We start from the raw sequence: 22,313 nt of genomic DNA on the forward strand, positions 1-22,313 counted from the left end.
TTTGGAGGACATTTGGTGTGGTGAAAGACCGCTTGAAGAGGTATTCCCTTCCTTTGTTAGGTTAGCTTAGAATCGAGACACCCTAGTTTTACGAGGCGGTTCACTTGTCGGTAGCTCCACAGTTTGACCCCTATCTATAGAAGGGATCTGTTAGAGAGGGAGATAGGGTACTGATGATGGATAATTTTTAGAAGAGCAGTTTATCATCCCAGTGTTTGTGTCATTCGTTAAGGAAGTCTGGAAGAATATTTTCGGATTTTTCCATGCAGTGTTTTAAATATCAACGATATTGGCCGATATATCCTACGATATAACTTATATCCCACTTGTGTGATACGAAATGCATAGGTAGTGCCGATATATCCCCCACCTATTCGATATGGTGAGCATTTTCAATTTGCAATCCATTTTTGTTGTTGTAAATCACGTTAAATCAGTGTCAAATGATTACAAATCTATGATTCTTCATGTTTTTCATGAAAATCATGGATTTGGGGCTTCGATTTCAAGATTTTGGGGATAGGGGGAAAGTTACAGAAAATTGGGAAAAATCAAAATTTCTCAATTTCTCTCAAATCAGTTATAATCTTTGTATCCAAACACAAAATCAAACATGTAACCTGATATAGTGATTCTTCTTTTGCTTTGAATGTATTGCTTGTGTTTCCATGCATGTCTTCTTATGTTTATAAATTATATAAATATACTTTAAATATACTTGCATCAGTTTAGTTGGACAATGCATTTATTAGCACCCCATACAAAGGAATCCCCTATTATGTGCACTTCTTTTTTTTTGTAATGTTTTGATTTCTAAATGTGTATTTATGTCTTTTTCAACAATCCTTGAAGTTTCCTTGAAAAATTCGACCAATGTTCCCATGTTTCCCAACAACAGCGATACATTATGTGATACAACCGATATATCTCGTGCAATAACCGATATGTATCCATATCCCAAGGGTGCATTATCAAACCAATATATACCCTGCATTTCTATCAAACCTTGCTAAACTATAATAGGTAAACGGTTAATTAGCATGTGTTAAGCACTATCAAACCAATAGATACCTGCATTTCTACCAAGAGGGCCTTACTAGCTTCAAGTAAATGGGGATTTTTTGTTTTGCTACTTCATTTTGTTGAGAGTATGTGAACATGAGGTTTGATATTCAATACCATGCCCCTCTTTAGTATGCTTGAAATTCTGTAGAAATGTATTCTCCTCCATTATCATTGCGAAGAGTCAAGATGGTTGTCTGAAATTGGTTGCACATCCATTTGTGAAAGGTTTTAAAGTGATGAAAGACTTCTGTTTTGTTTTTCATGAGGTATCTCTCAATCATATGTGATGCATCATTAATGAAAGATACAAAATAATGAGATCCAACATAAGCAGTTATAGGAGTTGTCTAACCATTAGAATGTATTAATTAAATTATTTTTCAAAGAGGAAACAAACCATTATGATATTTTGAAAGTTCACATATTTCACTATTGGAAAGATGGCCAAACTGACAATGCCACACATGAAGTTCATTATTCACATTGAAGTAGTATGGCGAGAGCTAGTACGAGAGTCCAGAAGATATAATCCATGTTCTTAATGACCATCACCAACCACCTTCTTCATCTTCAGGTCCTGAAAAATGAGTATGAAAAAGGTTACAGAATGGTTTAAAGACTTTGTGAGATTACTTACAGATAACGTGTTAACAGAGATTGTGGGCATAAAAGAACTGAGGACAAGGACAAGTAGGAAGAAATAGGGTAAACATTTTCCCTCTATGTTCGTAAAGGTGCCATCCGCTACTTGCACTTTTTGACCACTAGTATAATCAATGAAAGAAAAGGATTTTTAATGTACTAGACATGATTAGTGGTTCACAAGTTAATTTCCCTAAGGGCTATTGGTAGTAGAAAGTAACATGACAAGCAAAAATTGTAGGTACCTATTTGCACAAGAGTTGTGCTCGATAAAGGTTTAAAAGTAGTGTTTCTCTTGATATTTTCATGATTTGGATCTGGACTCATATTTAGTGCAGGGGACTTGAGTGAGTCCACTAGTGGGATTGGAGTCACTAATACTATTAGTAGCTTGACTTTCAGTAGCTTTTACAAAAACATTATGGTCACCGTGTGATGAGGACATTCGAGCACCATACCAGAGGAGGAGGGCTGAGCCAGTCTCCTTATGGCTAGACGACCATTACATGGGGCCCACTTGGCCCAATTCACATTCCTAGCCACATTGAAGACCCCACGTGCATGTTCGCGTATCTTTGAAGACCTCACACTAGGAAGATGCACGTGGGCTGCATATAGGACTTTGATGGACACATCAGACTGTTGGATTGAGTGGACACAATGATTGGACTGTTAGATCATCATCATTGGACATCTTGATCATGGACTCCCATGGGCCATGAAATAGATCAGTTGTTTAGATTATTGACATGCTTGTTATTTTTGGTTTACCTTATATTTGTGTTGAGATTAGGGAGTTAGGAACAACTTTTAATTTATTAACCGTCTTTATGTTGGGAATCTTATTTGAGAGCGTCTTTTTGTAAAAGGTCTTTTTTGAGACTATAAAAGAGAAAGATGGATGTGTGAAGCCTTAATGCCATTACTTAGAAAAAAAAGCTTTGTGTTTTCTCTTCTTCGTGTGATTAGAAGAAATACTCCATGTGATTTAGAGCTTGGGTGTGGTGTGATTCCATTCCCCATTCAATGGAGGTGTGGGGTTTCCATCTATAGTCTTCGTTCTCTCTTCCCCCGGGTATTCAAAATCGGTTATGTAATGGTAATGGTCGTAACGGCCACTACAGAAAAAACGGCCCGTAATGGCCTCGTAACGGTCCCGTAACAAATTTTTTTTTCAAAAAATAAAAAAAGAGCAGTAACGGTCGATACGGGGGCCGTAACGGTCGATATGGCCCGTATCATAACAATAACGGTGGTGGCCGTTACGACCATCATTACCGTTTTAGAACACCTTGGTTTTTCCTATGTTTCCCCTCATTTCTAGTTATCAGCGATATTATCGGTGATATCGATGTTGTTTTCGTATCCCTGGCCAATGAAACTTGTAGCGATACCGATACTTCGAACGCTGCTTAGGCTAAAAAATGGCTTCCTCCATCACCTTTTTATGTTGCTTATCTTTCAAAAGAAGAGCATAGACATTGTTAAGGCTTGGAACACTTTGACTTCTAAGAATATGTATGGAGAGGCTCAAATTCTTGATCTAGTCCAACCAACAGTTCAAATACCCTTGGTGTTTCAATCCTCTTTATTTTGGTTAGAATATAATTCTTGAGTTGTGTCCCAAATTTCCTTTGCAGAGGACAAGTAGAGCCTGTGGCTAATATCTTTGTTTTTGTTTTTTGTTTTTTTTTTTTAATGTTTTTTTGTATTTAAGGTAATTTTCGGGTGGTTCAGCATCAGACTCGTTAACATAACCTAATTTTTATTTTCCTCCGATTAACATTTTCACAGTTCTTGACCATCGAAGGTAATTACTTCTTTTAATTTAATCATCATTATTTGAAGGCTTGATATCTGAAACATGAGTCTCAGAACTAACTTTCCGACAACTGAGTTGTGACTTCAGAAGAGGATGCAACCATATTAGAAGAGACAAATTTCAAAACACCTCAGAAGTTAAGAAACTTCAGCAAATATAATACAAGAACCACAAAAGGATGTAAGATTCTCAAGAGTAATCAATTTGCATTAGGGGTAACTAATCCACAATCCAGTATTCCAGAAACCAAGATTCAACAGGGACAGATCTAATCACAACAACAATTTCCAGCAAAGAACAAGAGAACAAAGCAACTCATCCTTCACAGAGGAAGAGTGATGAGGACATCACATCACGCACAGCTTTATGCATGTATCAGAGGAGGCGGGCCTCGGTTAGTCTCTGTGGTAATGCAGGACATGAAATTGAAATATGATATGCAAGAATTCGGGCTTAAGATCACGTTAGTTTAGAAACAATTACACAAATTTCATATCCCACACAAAAGTCCAAACATTCAATTAGGGGGAATCTATGTGGGGCCAGGCCTACACATGTTAGGGCTGAATCAATAAAAATTATGAACCAAACAATACTCAAAGGGAAGTAGAAATCATCCACACATGCATGACAATCAATCCCTAATCCAAGGAATTCACCAATTTCAAATCAAGGAACCCTAGGGTGAGGAAAGGGGCAAATAAATTAAGGATAATACAATATAGGGTTGGGATTTATAAAAAAACAGGTATGAGGGGGTAAAATAAGAGAAAACCTGAACCGGAAGACAATTCTCGCGTACGGACAGCGGGCCAGGGCCTGCCGCACGTGCACACTAGCCTGGTCGTACGTGCGAGCGGGTCCCACACTCGGAAACCGATTCCTTAGACCTGGTCGACCAGGGGTGGGCTCCAAACCCCCAAAGTTTCAGGGCGATCCGAGCTACGAGTTGTGCGCGGTGCTCCGTAGAAGTTCCAGCCCTCCTATAGGGTCAGATTCTGGAAACTGGCTGTAGGGAGAAGATCCGCTGCAAAACTGATGGATTCAAGACGAGGATGGCTGTAGAATGTGAGAGATATGGATGGAAAAGGGTAGGGGCAGATGGAGATAAATGTGGCTTCGCACCATGGTAGTTAGCCCTTGGAAAAGGGAGAGCTTCGCACCCACTTGAATTTTTCCACAACTCAGAAACTCAGAGAGAAAAAAAACTTGCAGGAATTTTTATTAAACTTCAATGAATCAAAAGAACTACAAGGGGTGCCAATTTATAGGGAAAACCCTATACCCCAAAACTCGCACCATGTGCGCAACCTATTACTTGGCGATGAAGTGAACTAAAATAAAAACCAATCAAAGAAATCTAAAGCGTTCATGATGTTCTAAATAATATAAATAAGCAAAACTTAAAATATGAAATCAATCCGACTAGTGGGCCCCGATCATGAGATCCCATGATGGGTTTTACTTGATTATCGGGCCCACGCTAATGAACCAAAACTCTGTCTTCTAACTAGGAGGCCCTCCCCGGACGTCGTCATCGAGCCAGATCGACGATGGGGCCCACCCTCTCCTTCCGTACGTGCGTAGGGGGCAGCATGCGTGGGTGTGTGCACGTGTGTAGGGGGCTTTTTGTTTCTTCTTCATGTGATGTGAAGACTTGGTTCATGCGATTTGGAACAAAGATCGATGTGATGCTCTTCTTCAAGCACAGATGTGCAATGCTTCCAACTATAAACCATTGATTTTTCCTTCTCCATTCAAGGAGTTGTGTAGATTTCATCTTCTTCTTATTCCAAACCTCCAATAGCCTTCCAAAACCCCTTCTTTGCTTTCCCTTTGACCTTCCCCATCACGCCATCCACTACAGACCAAACCCTAGCCGCCCAAGCCTCACACGTGTGACCGTACGGCCACATGTGTGGATCCTGTGGGCTGGTCCGTACGGCCACCCTCTTCCCTTTTGTTTTCCTTTTGATTCCACATCAAAACCCTCTTAATCCTAGACCTAAACCCTAACCCTAAGTTCCCAAATTCCCCAAACCCTAAAACCTTAATTCCCTTAATTCACTTCAATTCCCTAACACCCAATCATCCAAACCTGAATTCCTTTTAATTACAACCCAAATTCCCAAAATTTTCTCATCCAATTGGAACAATTAAGCCGTAATTTCATTTTCCCCCAAATTTCCCTAACCCTAGGCTTACCGTCATCTTGATTTAACAAACACTAGGTAGTATTAGGTTTTCCTCCTTGAATTAGGCCTAACCCTATTATATTTGGATGTCCCTACATCCATTAGATCCTATTTTTCTATATTTAATGATCGTGTAGGACGATGCTTGACAACTTATCCTTGAACTATGTATGAATTCTTCTTATAATCTTGAGATTTGTGGTGATGTTAGCATGATTTATGATTTTTATTAATTAATTTAATTTTGCTGATTGATCTCGCTCATTATTTGGTATCAAAGCCTAGGTTTAGCATATGATTTTTGTGTTGCACTTAGGTTAGGGTCACATCTAGGGTTGGTAGAGCATACATTGTATGTAGAATCTAGGTTTATCTTGCTGAATTTTGTTCCTAGTTTGGAATATCCCATTGTTGAATTTTCAGCTAGTGTTCTCCACATTACCATTGCTGAATTTTCAATGTAGTAATCTCAGGTTGTCACCTTGCTGAATTTTCAGTTTGTAATTTTCACACTCTTGCTGAATTTTCAGCTTGGTACTCTTAGATTGCCAACCTACTGAATTTTCAGCATAGTATTTCAGGTTAACGGCTTGCTGAATTTTCAGATTAGTGTCTCTTGTATGTCCAATTTGATCTTCAGGTTGGTTTTAATCTTTATCATAACATTACCCTAGGATTTAGGTTTTCCCTTTTAGAGTTTCCTTGCGTATGCCCACTTGTTCAGGATGTGGTTTTGGTCTATATCCCATTATGAATGTAGAGCAGATTGCCAATGCCCTTAACGTTATCAACCACCGTTTAACAGCCACTGAAGCGTACGATAGGACCACCGCTACTCAATTGGCCGTGACCAATCGCGCGTCAATCAACTTGAGGTCTTCCTTCAGGTGAATCTTGACATTGGGGAAGATGTTCAATCTCAAGCTGGGGATCAAGTTGATAGGTGAGGATGTGGTCGTGGCTAAGGTGTCGGCTGTGGATGAGCACAAGTGCTACCACAACGTGAGAAACATCATGACCGTCACGACCTAGATGCTCAAGCCATGAAGAATGTGGAAGTTGAGGCTCCTAGTTTTGATGGTTGCTTGGATCTAAAGGCATTCCTTGACAGGATGACTGACATGGACCACTATTTTGAGTGGTATGATATGTCTAATGACCATCTGTTGAGATTTGCCAAGATGAAGCTGGTAGGCCAGACCAAACTTTTTTGGACCAACATGGAGCGTAAGATTAAGAGTGGAGAACCCTTAGTTGCACACCGGGTTGAGATGAAAGAAGTGCTTAAGGAAAAGTTTCTCCCTCTCTTACCGCCAGAGGCTCCTAGACCAGTGGCAGGTCATGCTTCCAGGTTCCATGATTGTGTTTGATTACATCGCCAAGTTTTAGGAATATATGATGCGATTTGACATTGAGGGCTCGATGATCACGCTGTCCAGATTTAGGACGGGCCTCCGATTTAAGATCCAACGAGAACTTTTTTCTTGTGACATTGGCACCTTGGAGCACATGTACCAAGTGGTGCAAGACATCAAGCACTATCTCAAAACACTAGTTGGGATGTGATTTGACTCTCGGGATTCAAGTGTCATGACTATTCCTCAAGGGACTAAGTCTAACGTAGGGATTCAATCCAAGCCCTAAGTTGGTTCCCAATCCAATCCTAAAGATGTTAAAGAAAAGGGAGTAACCAGTGCTAGCTTTAGGGGAGGTGACCTAACGCGATGCTTCAATTGCTACAATTTAGTTCATTATGCACATCAGTGTCCCTCGAAAGAGAGAAACAAGGCCCTAGTGATTGGCGAAGGTGAGAATGAGAGAGACGAACTGGGAGACTATGAAGAAGTTTATCAGCCCAATTTCATGGTGCTAATGACGAAGAGGTAGAGGAAGATGAGACCACACCACTTGCAGTATTTAAGTGTGCCTTGACCAATGCTAAGTTGATTAATGACTGGCGTCAAACTACAATTTTTTACACCTATGCAAAATGTGGGAAAAAGAATTGTAAGGTGACCGTCGATATTGGTAACTGTGCAAATGTGGTCTCCGCTGCCACTTTATCTCGTTTGGGTTTGAAACCCAAACCTCGACCTCATCCCTTCAGAGTTTTGGGGGTTGACACATCTTCCATACTCGTTACCTAGCGATGTCTTGTCCCTGTTCATTTTGAATCCTATTCAGACTCGTTGTGGTGTGACGTTCTATCTACGTATGTTGGTCACATCATTTTGGGGCGGCCTTGGTTATTCGATCACGATGTGATGATATCTGGCCGCTCGAATATGTGATCATTCATGCATCAGGGCAAGAAGATCACTTCTGTTCCTCTCCCACCAAAAAGCAATGCGGAGAAGAAAGCTAAGGGGAAGTCGAGTAACTTAAGGGATACAAGGAAATCCCAACCTAAGTCTCTCCATGTTATAAACGCCATGGAGTTTGAGAGAGACTAAGGTAGATTCGATGGTGTATGCCTTAGTGGCTAGAGAAGTTACACCCGAGGTTAGTGTAGAGGGACCCCCCTGAGGTGATTCCGATTCTGGATGAGTTTTAAGTTATATTCCCAGATGACCTACCAGATGAGCTTTCACCCATGAGGGACATCCAACATGCCATTGATTTTGTCCTTGGGGCGACCCTGCCAAACCTTCCTCACTATCGAATGAACCCTAAAGAGTATGCAGAGTTGAAGAAGCAGGCTGATGAGCTCCTTAAGAAGGGTTTTATTCAAGAGAGTTTGAGTTCGTGCACTGTGCCAACTCTCCTTACGCCCAAGAAAGACTGCACGTGGCGCATGTGTGTGGACAGTAGAGCCATCAATAAGATCATGGTCAAGTACCGATTTTCATACCGTGTCTTAATGATATGCTAGATATGATAGCGGGTGCCACCATCTTTTCGAAAATTGACCTCAAGAGCGGATATCACTAGATACGTATTCGCCCAGGAGATGAATGGAAGACAGCCTTCAAGATGAAGGATGGTCTATATGAGTGGCTAGTCATGCCCTGAGCACATTTATGAGAGTGATGACCTAGGTGTTGAGACCCTTTATGGGTAAGTTCCTTGTTGTGTATTTCGAAGACATTCTTATCTATAACACATCAAAGGAACAACATCTCCACCATCTAAGGGAAACTTGTGAAGTCCTTGGAATTAAAAAGCTTTATGCCAACCTTAAGAAGCGCACATTCATGTTAAATAACGTTATTTTCTTAGGGTTCATATTATCATCTGAGGGCATGAAAGCGGACCTTGAAAAGGTTAGGGCCATAGTAGAGTGGCCTGAACTGCGCAATATTCACGAGGTGCGGAGCTTACACAACTTAGTAACTTTCTATAGGCAGTTCATTCGAGGGTTAAGTTCCATCATGGCTCCCATTACTAACTACATAAAGAGAGAGGAGTTCGCATAGACTAAATGATGCAGGACAATTAACCACTTGCTCGAAAAGCTCGAATTGTTAGAGTGACGAATAAATCCCTTTATCTCATAGCCCAGGCCCACATCGCGTGGGTTAGGACCTCGGCCGAACCCCCTTCATGGGCCCCAAATCACATGGGCCACCCACCTTGAGTGTGTCCCCACATTCCACGGGCTACCCCACTCGAGCCCGATGTGAAATGCGCATTAATCATCCCCGGTGATGAGTCTCGAACACGAGACCTCTTCCGTGGGCTGCACCCACCCCAAGTGTGCCCCTGCATCCCACAAGCGACCCTACTCAAGCCCAGTGTGAAAATGCCCCTGCATTAATCATCCCCCGTGAGGAGTCTCAAAGACGAGACCTCCTGCTCTGATACCAATTTGATGCAGGACAAATAACCACTTGCTTTAAAAGCTCGAACTGTTAGAGTATGGTGAATAAATCATTTTATCTCATATCCCAGGCCCCACATCGCATGGGTTAGGACCTCGGCCGAACCCCCTTCGTGGGCCCCAAATCCCATGGGCCACCCACCCTGAGCATGTCCCTGCATCCCACGGGCTACCCCACTCGAGCCCGGTGTGAAATGCGCATTAATCACCCTCAGTGAGGAGTCTCGAACACGAGACCTTCTCTGTGGGCCGCACCCACCCCGAGTGTGCCCCTGCATCCCACAAACGACCCCACTCGAGCCCGGTGTGAAAATGCCGCTGCATTACTAAAGCAACCTCTAGAGCATTCAAAGAGATAAAGGGCAAAATGAGCGAAGCTCCTATCATGTGCCTTTCGGACTTTTCTAAAATCTTTGAAGTTGCGTGTGACACATCTAATATAGGTATATGTGGAATGCTTAGTCAAGAAGGGCACCCCGTTGCTTACTTTAGTGAGAAGTTGAATGAAGCAAAACAATGGTATTCTACCTATGATAAGGAGTTCTATATGGTCGTTCAATTCTTGGGCCATTGGCGTCATTATTTTTTACCGCAATAATTTGTCATGTTTTCTGATCATGAGGCCTTACGTTACCTTAAATCCCAAAAAAACTAAACCCTAGGCATGCTAATGAGTTCAATTTATTCAGGAATATTATTTCATTCTCAAACATGAAGCCGGGGTCGAGAACAACCCTGCCAATGCCCTTAGTTGTCATGTGGTGCTACTTGTTGAGTGTGAAATATTGCATATTTCCCCCTTATTGTGCATTGGGTTTATAAGCACAAGTGTGCTTAATTGATCTAATTGCGTATTCTTTGCTGCGCGATGTGATTTGAAGAGCTAAGATGAAAAGGATGATCAAAACGATGATTTAATGCTTGAAGAATGACCAAGTGGAGAGTTAGATTTATGGAGGACAACATTGGAGAATTTAACTACTAAAGATCCAAGAAAACTAAGCATTAAAGATGGAGAAAAGTTTGGAAAATCACACAGTTTAATAATAGAAATAACAAACTGTTCGATCCCACCCGAGGTTGGTTCGGTGCGATTGAAAGTACATAAAACAGTCCAGCAACAAACAGTGAATTTTATACTTAATTCAGCTCGACAATCGGTTCGACTGAAGTGTTGTTTGGTCCCACCAAAGGAGGGTTCAATGCGACCGGAGGGAGACAGAGTATAGAAGACTTTTGAAGAAATTCGGCTGGAGCCGAGAGACAAATTCGGTGCGACTGAAACGTACCAAAAGTGCGAAAATTTGAAGTTGGTCCAAAGTCAGTACGAGTTTTTCTTAAGGGGGTGATTTACGCTCTTATAGATACGAATTAGGGTTTGGGAGAGAGCAAGGAGTTACAGAGCTTTCGCGTAGTCATTCTTTTCTCTAATATTTCGGTTCTAAGTTCTTTTTTATGTTTTTGTTTGAGTTTAGTTCGACTATGACAATGTTTGGCTAAATCTTTTAGATAGGGCTAAGAGGTGAGGCTTGTAGTTATTTTTTATATTCTAATTTACTTTGATTCAAGTTACTTGATTTGAATAAAGTTTTGGTTTTTGTTTATTTTGATCTATTGTCGACTCCGGGCACTTTGTATGCTTAGGAAGGCTAAGATTGTTTGCTTCTCTTTTGCAAGGGATTGATATGTAAAATTCATCGATCTATCATAGACTATGGGCATGATAGATACTTTGAATTCCTACGATCAATAACTTGGTCCTTCATGTGGGAACTGAATTAATTGAAGTTCAGATCTATTTCGGTTTAAGAATTATGAATTAACTGCTCTATTATCCGGCTGGATAGGATAGGACTTCGATTTCAATTAAGTTTTCTGATTGAATCAAGTGAAATAGGCATTAAGAATGGCTAGAAGTGGATCCTTGGCGCTTTAGTGTTTTATTTTATTGATTTCTTCCTTCAGTTACTCAGATATTCACCATTACTTCTTCTAATTCTAGGTTTAGTTCTAGTTCTAAAGTGTTTTTGAGAATGCATAAATATAAGTTCCTGTGGATTCGATCTTGACCTCACCGAGTTAAAACTACATCGCAGCCCTGCACTTGGGGTTGTCATCCGTTCGGATCTATCACTACTCCAGAGTATGAGTGTAGAAGTGACTAGGTTTGAGGGGTTTGAGTAGCTGAAAGAAGAGTATCATATATGCCGAGACTTTGATGAGTTGTACATGCCATTACGAGATAGTCAATCGAGTGACAGCCGCGGGTTTGTCATCACTGATGATTTCCTATTTAAATATGACAGTCTTTGCATTCCCCGTACTTCCCTCCATGATTTCCTAGTTTGGGAACTTCATGCAGGAGGAATAGCTAGTCATTTGGGGAGAGATAAGACCGTTGCCCTTGTGAATGATAGATTTTATTGGCCAAGTCTCAATCAAGATGTAGCCAAGATCATTGGGCAGAGTGGGACTTGTTAACTGGCGAAGCAGAGAAAACAAAATACGGGATCGTATACGCCTTTGCTGGTGCCATATGCTCCGTGGCAGGACATCAATATGGATTTTGTGTTGAGCTTATCAAAAACTATCAAGAAACACAATTCCATCTTCGCGATTGCGGACCGTTTTTTCCAAAATGGCCCATTTCTTTCCATGCTCGAAAAACGTCGGATGCTCCCAATGTTGTTAAACTTTTCTTTGAAGAGGTGGTATGTTTACATGGTCTACCAAAGACCATAGTGTCTGATCGTGATGTACGCTTTATGAGCTATTTTTGGAAGACACTATGGCACATGATGGGGACAAGGCTTCAATTCTCATCTACCATCCCTAGACAGACAGCTAGACTAAGGTCGTTAATAGGAGTCTTTGAAATCTGCTTAGGTGCCTTGTGGGAGATCACGTCAGAACTTGGGATACCGTTTTGCCTATAGCCGAATTAGCATATAATAGTTCCATTAATAGGTCCATAGGCATGAGTCCATTTGAGGTTGTGCATGGGTACAAACCTAGGAAACCTATAGATCTCATACCTATGTTTGTGTCCCATAGGCCATCAAAGTCAGCACATGAGTTTGCACGTCATATACATGAGTTGCATACTGAGATCAGGAAGATGATTAATTTAAGTAATGAAAAATACAAAACGCTTGTTGATTCTCATCGCAAATTCCAGGAATTCCAAGTAGGCGATTATGTCATGGTTCGTATGAGGCCTGAACGGTTTCCACAGGGAGCTGTCAAGAAGTTGCAAGTGTGTAGTGCAGGACCATACAAAATACTAAGGAAATTGGGTCCTAATACATATGTAGTAGACCTTCCACGTACCATGGGAATTACCTCTACTTTTAATGTGGAAGATCTAGTACGATATAAGGGTCCTGCTACTTCGCCTCATGATCAATTTTCAAACCCTCACACAGACTGTGACAGACAATGACCCAGTCCCTAACCTATGGCCTCCACCTGATCCATAATCCCAGCCTTTGGTACACTTACCCTCCTTGCCTGCTCAAAGCGAACAAGTTGAAGATACTATATGCATAAAAGATTTCCACTTGCCATGGGGGATTTCAGAAATTCCTTGTCAATTGGAAGAACAGACCGATTTCGAATAGCACGTGGATTACAGAGGAAGTGCTGCAGACTTTACACCCAGACATACTTGAACGTTACCGGAGTTTTTGTCCGCCAGAGGCGAACTCTTCTTAGCCAAGGGGAGTTGATGAGGACATCACATCACGCACGCCTGCGGCTAGGGGGTGACCTCCCTTTAATGGTGGAATTTCTCTAAAAAAACTACAAAAGCTCTTTGTTTCTTCTTCATGTGATGTGGAGACTTCTTCCATACGATTTGGAACGAAAGTCGGTGCGATGCACTTCTTTAACCACAGAAGTGAGAGGCTTCCAACTATCAGCCATTGATTTTTTCTTCTCCATTCGAGGTATTGAGTTGAGATTTCATCTTCTTCTTGTTCTAGACCTCCAATAGCCTTCCAAAACCCCTTCTTTGCTTTTCCCTTGACCTTCCCCATCACCCCTTCCACTACAGATCAAACCCTAGCCACCCAAGCCTCACATGTGTGACCATAAAGCCACACGTGTGTACCCTGCGGGCTGGTTTATACAGCCACCCTCTTTCCCTTTTGTTTTCCTTTTGATTCCCCTTCCAAATGCTCTTATCCTATACCTAAACCCTAACCCTAACCCTAAGTTCCCAAATTCCCCAAACCCTAATTCACTTCAATTTCCTAACACCCAATCATCCAAACCCTAATTCCTTTTAATTACAACCCAAATCCCCAAAATTTTCTCATCCAATTGGAAAAATTAAGCTGTAATTTCATTCTTCCCCAAATTTCCCTAACCCTAGATTTACCCTTATCTTGATTTAGCAAGCCCTAGATAGTATTAGGTTTTCCTCCTTGTATATCCCTACATCTTTTAGATCCCAATTTTCCGTATTTAGTGATCATGTAGGATGATGTTTGACAACTTAACCCTGAACTATGTATGAATTCTTCTTAGAATCTTGAGATTTGTAATCACGTTAGAATGGTTTGTGATTTTTTTAATTAATTTAATTTTTCTGATTGATGTAATTGATTATTTGGCTTCATACATTGGTCCTGCATCAAAGAACGAAATTAGTTGCATGATCCTTCTGATCAGGTGCTGCTCCCGCTTTGAATCACATTTTCTAGCTGTTTATACTCGCTAACATTTTGAAAGAGATGCTTCCCTGCTCCCACTCCTGAATCTGTTGCCGCTTCGCATCACGCTTTGTGCAACTATTGGGTGAACACATCAAAACATCACCCAAACAAAATAACAATGATTGTTCATTCTTAGATGGAAAAAATAAAAATAAAAATTGTCAAGTCCAAAAAATCAGATGCCGATTGTGATCACTATTATGAATATCAATAGCCAAGATCAAATCTGAGTAAATTTTACTAACCTTTTAATGGTGAAAGAACCTCGACAATACTTGGAATACTTTATTCTCCCCTGTCGGATTCTGCACTCATCTGTGCCCTTGGACTAGTGAAGTGGGCCCGACCTTGAAACCACAAACAAAGTTAGAAGAGGTGACCAAAGAAGACGAATGGTATATCCTCGATAAGCCTGCTTTGATACTTGTTGTGAGATCTGAATCTCAAAAATCCAGAAAAGCAGAGAAAGAAGAGAGAGATCATGTTGTGAGATTCTCATGGGGGGGATTGTGCAACCAAGGGAGGGAGGAACAGGTGGAAAGAGAGTTTATTGAATAATTACATTCTTGTGGCGAGTTAGCTGGTATACAAAAGATTTCAGTACCTTGTCCCCAACACAGGCAACATATTCTGCAGGTATATGCATAAATGCATTCCTTTAACATAAATTACATCTAAAGTTTCATAGCAACCGGTCATGTATCTCTTGTACTGAGCTTAAGTACAACAGCAATTATTATTATTTGTGCTTGTGAATTGAACCATTAATACCATTGTTATCCCTCTCAGTTTCTTCCATGTATTGTCTATGATTCTTTCAAGTGATTTGACTGTTCTATCACTGGTCCAGGGTTGGTGGCTTTTGGGAAACAAAGTGGAGCTAACAAAAGCAGCTGTTGTTGCCAACTGCTTAGGTTTTTTAATTGGGTAAACAAATTTCAATATTTATTAGAGAATACTCCAGTGCATGAGAGCATTCCCATGCCCCGAGCTACATTTGGACATGTGGGCAGTAGCATTGATCTGGACTGTCCAGTAGGTCTAACCAACCTTCTTGAGCTATTGTGGAAAGTTCATGCTGAGTGGGCATGGTTGAACCAAATTGATTATTTAGAACCATAAGAAATCCAAGGTGGAGTCCTCTGAATGAAAGATTGGTGATTGGACCTCCTTTTTCTGTAAATGATCTTGACCGTCCACTTCTGTATGCTATTGATCGGATAGTTAGGATAATTCCAACTAGTGTATGTTTTAGCGAGGTGGCTTATGAGGAGTGGTTTGGACCAAATGGGGACTGGATCAATGATATGGACTGCTCATGTGTCCACTAGGTGTGTGGAATGTTCCCATGCACTTGTCGCGCTAGAGCATTTTTCTTTTTTATTATTTGACAATCAGGATATTGCATTCATTTGGGGAACACCTACCTTAAATAGCAAACTTTGTTAGTAGGCAGTTTCTAGAAATTTCTAGTAGTTCTCAAACTGTCCTTGTCTTGTGCAGGTATCGAGTTTTTAAAGGAGCCAACAAGCAAAAGCATGTTTTCAAGAAAAACCCCAAAGCTCATATATGGGGCAAGCCTCCAAAAGTTATTGGAGGGAAGTTGCTTGCTTCAGGTTACTGGTAAGGTTCCGAAAGTTTTCTGTTTTTCTGGTGCATTTGCAATTTATTTTCAAAGCATGCTTTTCTGTTACCACTGAGATTGGTGTAATCTCAGGTTAGGCCTGAAGTTTCACCTGCTTGTGATTTGGGGTGGTTGATTCCATTCCTGATTGGTGTGTTGCCACATTTCCAAATGTGCCCTTGGGGGTAATTTAGGTACTGGTGAAGTCTTTACCAGGTAATTAGTTTCTTGTGTTTGGTATTGGTAGTTTTTAGGGAGAGAAAAGGGGTACAGTGTTTATTTGTAATTCTTTCTTCATAAGAGAAAGAAAAAGAAAAAAAGATCTATTGGAGGTAAATAAAAGTGTTTACATGGTAAAATGTTACTCAACTTGCCAAGTGGAATCAGTTGCTTGCCTTTTTAAATGAGGTATATACAAGGTTTAAAGAGTTTCCACCCCTTTCACCATGGTTCTGAATATTGGAATCAGGGGCGTATCAGCCCAACAGAAAAATGATATGGTATAGGCATCCCCGTCACGTATTGGTATTCCTTGTATTGAACTATATCGGCCCACGTCAATCAAAATTTTATTTTAAGCCAAAGAAATAAGGGGAGATATCAGAAAAAAGGAATACATGAGATATTCAAGAATCTACCTTTTTTTTTCTTTTTTTTTCTTTTTTTTGGGTATTTTGGTATTTTGGGCATGTATCTAATGGTTTATCAATTTATTTTTTTTTATATCAGAATGTTGCTTGTTGGCTTGACCTGTTGGAAGTCAACCAAACAGGGTCTAATTCAACCCAAGTCAAGCATGATTTAGTGATTATGGTCCATTACATTGGTATACAACAAAAGGAAATTGAAGTACAAAAAAAAGGTGATGGCTTTTCCCTTCTTCCTTTTTTTTTTTTTTTTACATGGATATACAACAAATGTATTGAGGTGGGCCCCACTTTTAAAGGAATACTCACTAGTGGTCCACCGAAGATTTAGATCTACCTGAATTTTTGGACCATGGCTTAAAATGAGTTGGCAAAACAGATTAATGGCATTGATATACAAATACATCGAGGTGGCCAGCCTAGCCCACTAGTGGTCCACCTGAGATCTAGATTTACCTTCTTCTTTTTTTTTCCAATTGTTTTTTGATATAAGACCATTTGATATTTTTTATTTTTCACTGTCGAATAAATGTCCACCAATCCATTAGTGGGATAAGTGCCAATAGATTGCATTAATTTGAGGTTAGTTTGGGGCATCAAATGGTCTCCAAACCAGCCCCGAATCGACAACACTATTTACCTCAATTTAATTTTAATTTTTTAAAATATTTATGAGAAAAATGATATCAAATTGTTAGGTATATGAATTACATAATAGGATACAAAAGTCCGTAAACTCTATATATTGAAATAAAATGCATGTGAGTCACGAAGTATGCAATGCACTAGTACTATAAATAAAAGGAAAACTTGAAAATATAAATGGTATTACATTCATTATAATAAATTTATATAGATATTATATTGTTAGAAAACTAAATATGAAAGGTTTAATTAATTCCAGGTTGTTTGGTTTATAAATTCATCAGACAGTCCGATACAACTTCTCACCAAAGAGTGGACCGTTACACCACCATAAACATGTTCCAATTTATAAATGAATAAATATTTGGAATGCTTAGAATATTCCGGATTTAATCCATATTTTTTTGGGAAAAAAATTGCACCGTTACGGGCCGTTATGCCCCCGTATCGCCAATACACCCCCGTATCCGTATCGGTATCGGTGGGCACCGTTACGCCAACCAATACCGATACGGAATAACTTGACTCAGAAGGTGAGGATTTTAAGGACGAGTGGACTAGATGCTACGAAGGATTTCTCTTAAAAGGAAATCAGTTGTGCATTCCATGAAGTTCGTTGCAAGACTGTATCATCCAAGAGCTACATAGAGGTGGCCTCGACGGTCACCTAGGGAGAGACAAGACTATAGCTCTTGTGGAGGAATAATACTACTAGCCTCAGTTGAAGTGTCATGTGGGAAAAGCAGTACAGAGATGCCACATTTGTGAGTCTTCCAAGGGGCAGTCTCAGAATATGAGCTTATACACTCCATTGCCTATCCCTGATGGTCCTTGGGAGGACTTATCCATGGATTTTGTGCTTGGTCTGCCGCGGACCCAACATAACATGGATTCGGTGTTCGTGGTGGTGGACATATTTTCAAAGATGGTGTACTTTATTTCGTGTAAGAAGACTCTTGATGCTGCACATGTTGTGAACCTGTTCTTTCACGAGGTTGTGTGGCTACCACTGTTTTAAATATCAATACTGGCCGATATATCCCACGATATATCTTGTATCCCACTTGTGCGATATGAAACACATAAGTAGTGCTGATATATCCTACATGTTCGATCCGATGAGCATTTTCAATTTCGGATCCCTTTTTTTCTTTTAATTATATTAAATCGGTGTCAAATGGTTATAAATCCATTGATTCTTCATGTTTTGCATGAAAAATCATGGAGTTGGAGCTTTGATTTTGATATCCATTGGTTCTTCATGTTCTCCATGTTTTTTTCAAAAATTTCCTTCAACCACTTATCAAATAAGAATAATTTCGAAGTATTTGATGAAATGATCAGCACATACACTCTAATTTCAACATTTGAGTGTAGATGGTCTGATTTGGGAAAAATTCAAAATTTTCCCTAATTTCTCCCAAATTGCTTGCAATGTTGCACTACAAACATGAAATCAAACATGTATGAGGTTTGATCTACTGATTTGTCAAGTCCTTGTCAATTTTCAGAAAATAAAATTCAGTTTTAAAGTAAAAATTAATAGAATATTATTAAAATATATATATATATATATATATATTTTTCGAAATTCCCTTCAACCAGCTATCAATTTAGACAAATTTCGAAGTATTTAAGGTGTTTGATGATCATTCATACACTCTAAATGTTATGCATTCAATATGAATATAGTTGCATTAGTGAAGTTAGACAGCGCATAGAAACCTATTATGTGCACTTCTTTTTTGAGATCTTATTATTTAAAAGTGTGTATTAAGGTCTTTTTTAACAATCCCTGAATTTGATTGGAAAATTCAACTATTTTCCCAATGTTTCCCAAAGAGTATGATAAATTACCTGATACAAACGATATATCTTATGCGATAACCGATACGTATCTATATCCCAAGGATACAATACATAACGCAATACCGATATTTCAAACACTGGCGGCTACATGGTGTTCCTAAATCCATCACATCCGATTGTGATACGAAGTTCCTCACCACTTTTGGAGGACTTTATTGAAGCGATTTGAGATCCAACTTCAATTTAGTAGTGCGTATCATCCGCAGACTGATGGGCAAACTGAAGTGGTGAACCATACCCTTAGAAACCTCATTCGGTGTATTTTTAGAGATAAACCGAAGCAGTGGGATTTAGCCTTGGCTCAGGCGGAATTCGCATTCAATAACATGCTAAACCATTCCACTGGCAAGTCCCCGTTTGAAGTTGTGTACGGACGAGTGCCCCTTCATACTCTTGATTTGGTTCCTTTGCCCAAGCTCCAAGGCATGACTGTTGTTGTAGAACATATGGCGGACCAAATTATGCGCATTCACGCTAATGTTCAGGCCAAGTTGCAAGCTTCCAATGACAAATACAAGGAGCCGATTGACAAACATTGGCATTCGAAGGTGTTCGAGATGGGCGACAATGTGATCGTTCATCTGCGCGAAGAAAGATTTCCAACCGAGATGTACAATAAGTTGCCACCTAACTTAAGTTTAGCAGTGCGTATCATCCGAAAATCGATGGGCAAACTGAAGTTGTGTTATTCGGTGTATTTATGGAGATAAACAGAATTAGTGGGATTTGGCCTTGGCTTAGGCGGAATTCGTGTTCAATAACATGCTGAACCATTCCACTAGCAAGACCCTGTTTGAAGTTGTGTATGGACAAATGGCCCGACATACTCTTTTGGCTCCTTTGCCCAAGCTCCCAGGCATAAGCGTTGTTGCAGAACATATGGCGGACCGAATTATGGGCATTCACGCTGATGTTCATGCCAAGTTGCAAGCTTCCAATGACAAATACAAGGAGCTGGCTGACAAACATCGTCATCTGAAGGTGTTTGAGGTGGGCGACAATGTGATGGTTCATCTACGCGAAGAGGGGAAATCAGGGAGCTATGTGCTGACATGCAGATATTCTTTCCCATGTGCCCTGTGCAACAAACAATGTAGCCGATTCCTTAGCCAAAGAGGGGATTGTGAGGATAGGTCTCTGGCAGTGCGGGTCTTTGAAGTTTTGAGGTGAGGTGTTGTATTCTTCTTTTTCTTTTTCTTTTTTTTTTAAAAATCAGCCCCAATAGCCGCTTGGGCATATGGCTTTGTTTTCCCTTTTTGGTTCTTTGCTTGTTTTGTCGAGGGCACCTGTTTAGAGCTTGTTGCCATTTTCTTTTACTTTCTTTTGAATAAATTGCTATTCATAAAAAAGAAAGATTCTTTTTACTCTTCATCAACTATTCGAAATAATATTTATCCTTTATATCCATGATCCAAGGATCTTTCTTTAAGCACCTTGCACCAATGAAGGACATTCCTTCTATTCTATCTTGACAAGCCATTCTTGAGTGACTGACAAGATGTTCTCTCTACTCCTGAGTCCTAACTGAACTTCGCCAACCCCCCCTAAAGGTAAGGAATTTTATTAAGAAAGCATAATTGAGAAGTCTACATGAGTATTACACAACAAATGACCAAAACACTGAAGAATCTAAAGAACAATTAGCAAACTCCTCAAAAGAAGAGGCCAGGCCATAAGATCCAGCTTTGTCCTTCTGAACACCTTGTCTGGTAACCAATTCCAGTTGCGAAGTTTTCTGTTGTTTCACTCCCTCCAAATACACCATACACCCGCTAGTAGAGTTAACTTCCACAACTTTCTTCCCTTTCAATGGATCCCATCCCCACGCCACATGAGGACAAAAAGGTCCAATCAACTCTTGGCGTTACCCATCTGCAGTTAAAGAGATCAAAGAAAGTGCTCTAGTGGAAACACAATGCATGAAAAGGGGATTGATAAACTTTGCATTCCACATGCACATACTACACATATTAGGTGTGTTCATATTCCTCTTTTGCCCATCATCCACCATGAGAACCCTAATCCCTACTAGCTATGCTAGTGCAATAAACCTGTGTGGCCCCCATATGACCAAATGAATTTTTTTGGTGCCTTCAGTGCTCTTGACCTAAAGTTGCGAACCACCCCGTAGAAACTACTAGATCTTTCCTGTTCACTGACCCAAGAATCCCTCTCTAAACTATAAGGAGAATGACTCTGTAGAAGGTTCAGTAAGCATACTAGATCTCCAAGTTCTGTCTCTGTTAAGTTTCAATGGCATGGAGGAGTCCATATTGAGAATCTAAGCACCGGGAAATAAGCAAGTCCAGCTCTGGGGCCAGTCCCTACTTCCAACTAGAGGTGGGTAGGATCCGACCCGACTCGACCGAACCGGTCGGATCCGATCCGACCCGAAACGAAAGCCAGGGTTAGGTTGGATCGAGTAGACCCACTCGGATCCAACGCCAAACCGAGTCGAGTTCGAGTCATGTAGCAACTCGATCTGATCTGATCCGGTCGGATCCGATCCGATCTGGACCGGAATCGGGTAGTATAAAGTCGGATTTTAGTTCTTTTAAAAAAAAAAAACCTTTACCCTTCTTCTACCCAAACCCTAACCCTACCAGAGCCAGCGCCGCTAGATGAACCTTTGTGGCGTGAAACAACTACAACCATACTAGCCTTCCCATCTTGCTGGTTGAAGCACGACCAGCGAACAAGGCCTGACCTGGTTTTGAGGTCCTACCCGGTGTGAAAGGAGAGTTTGGGTTGCTGACTCGGGTTCGGCGGACGGCCTGGTGTGGTGCGGCACCGCAGCCCGAGCCAACTTGCTTTCCTTCCATCTTTCTATCTCTTCCTTTCTCTCCCTCTTTCTCTCCCGATTTCCCTCATCTCCTTCTTTCTCCCTCTTTCTCTCCCGATTTTCCTCTTATTTCCTTCCTAGCACCAGAGTTTCCGGCTCGGCTTGACTCAGCCTAGTCCGAATTGATCGGATAGACTCGACTCGATCCTACTCGGTTTCCTTGACCGAGTCGGACTCGGTTTAGGTCAGGTCAGCAAGGAATCGGGTCGGATCGAGTCAGCCCTACTAGACTCAGTCCCGAATCGGATCGAGTTCGGGTCAGGTACTTGCAAAAACCGAATCGAGTCGAGTTGGACCTAATCCGGTCCGATTTGACTCGATGCCCACCTCTACTTCCAACTAATGTTGGTGATTGTTAGTAATTTCTCCACCAGTTCATGCTTGCATTCCAAACACAAGGAAAGCCAGCATTTGTTAAACAAAA

The 22,313-nt window shown here is 40.7% G+C and overlaps 1 pseudogene; it reads left to right on the forward strand.

The window, feature by feature from the left end:
• The window catches only part of LOC131224706 (delta(14)-sterol reductase-like), a 48,282-nt pseudogene that overhangs the window by 17,624 nt on the left and 8,345 nt on the right, over positions 1-22,313 (forward strand).

This window comes from Magnolia sinica, chromosome 14 (genome assembly GCF_029962835.1).
Source record: "Magnolia sinica isolate HGM2019 chromosome 14, MsV1, whole genome shotgun sequence".
NCBI classification, from domain to species: Eukaryota; Viridiplantae; Streptophyta; class Magnoliopsida; order Magnoliales; family Magnoliaceae; genus Magnolia; species Magnolia sinica.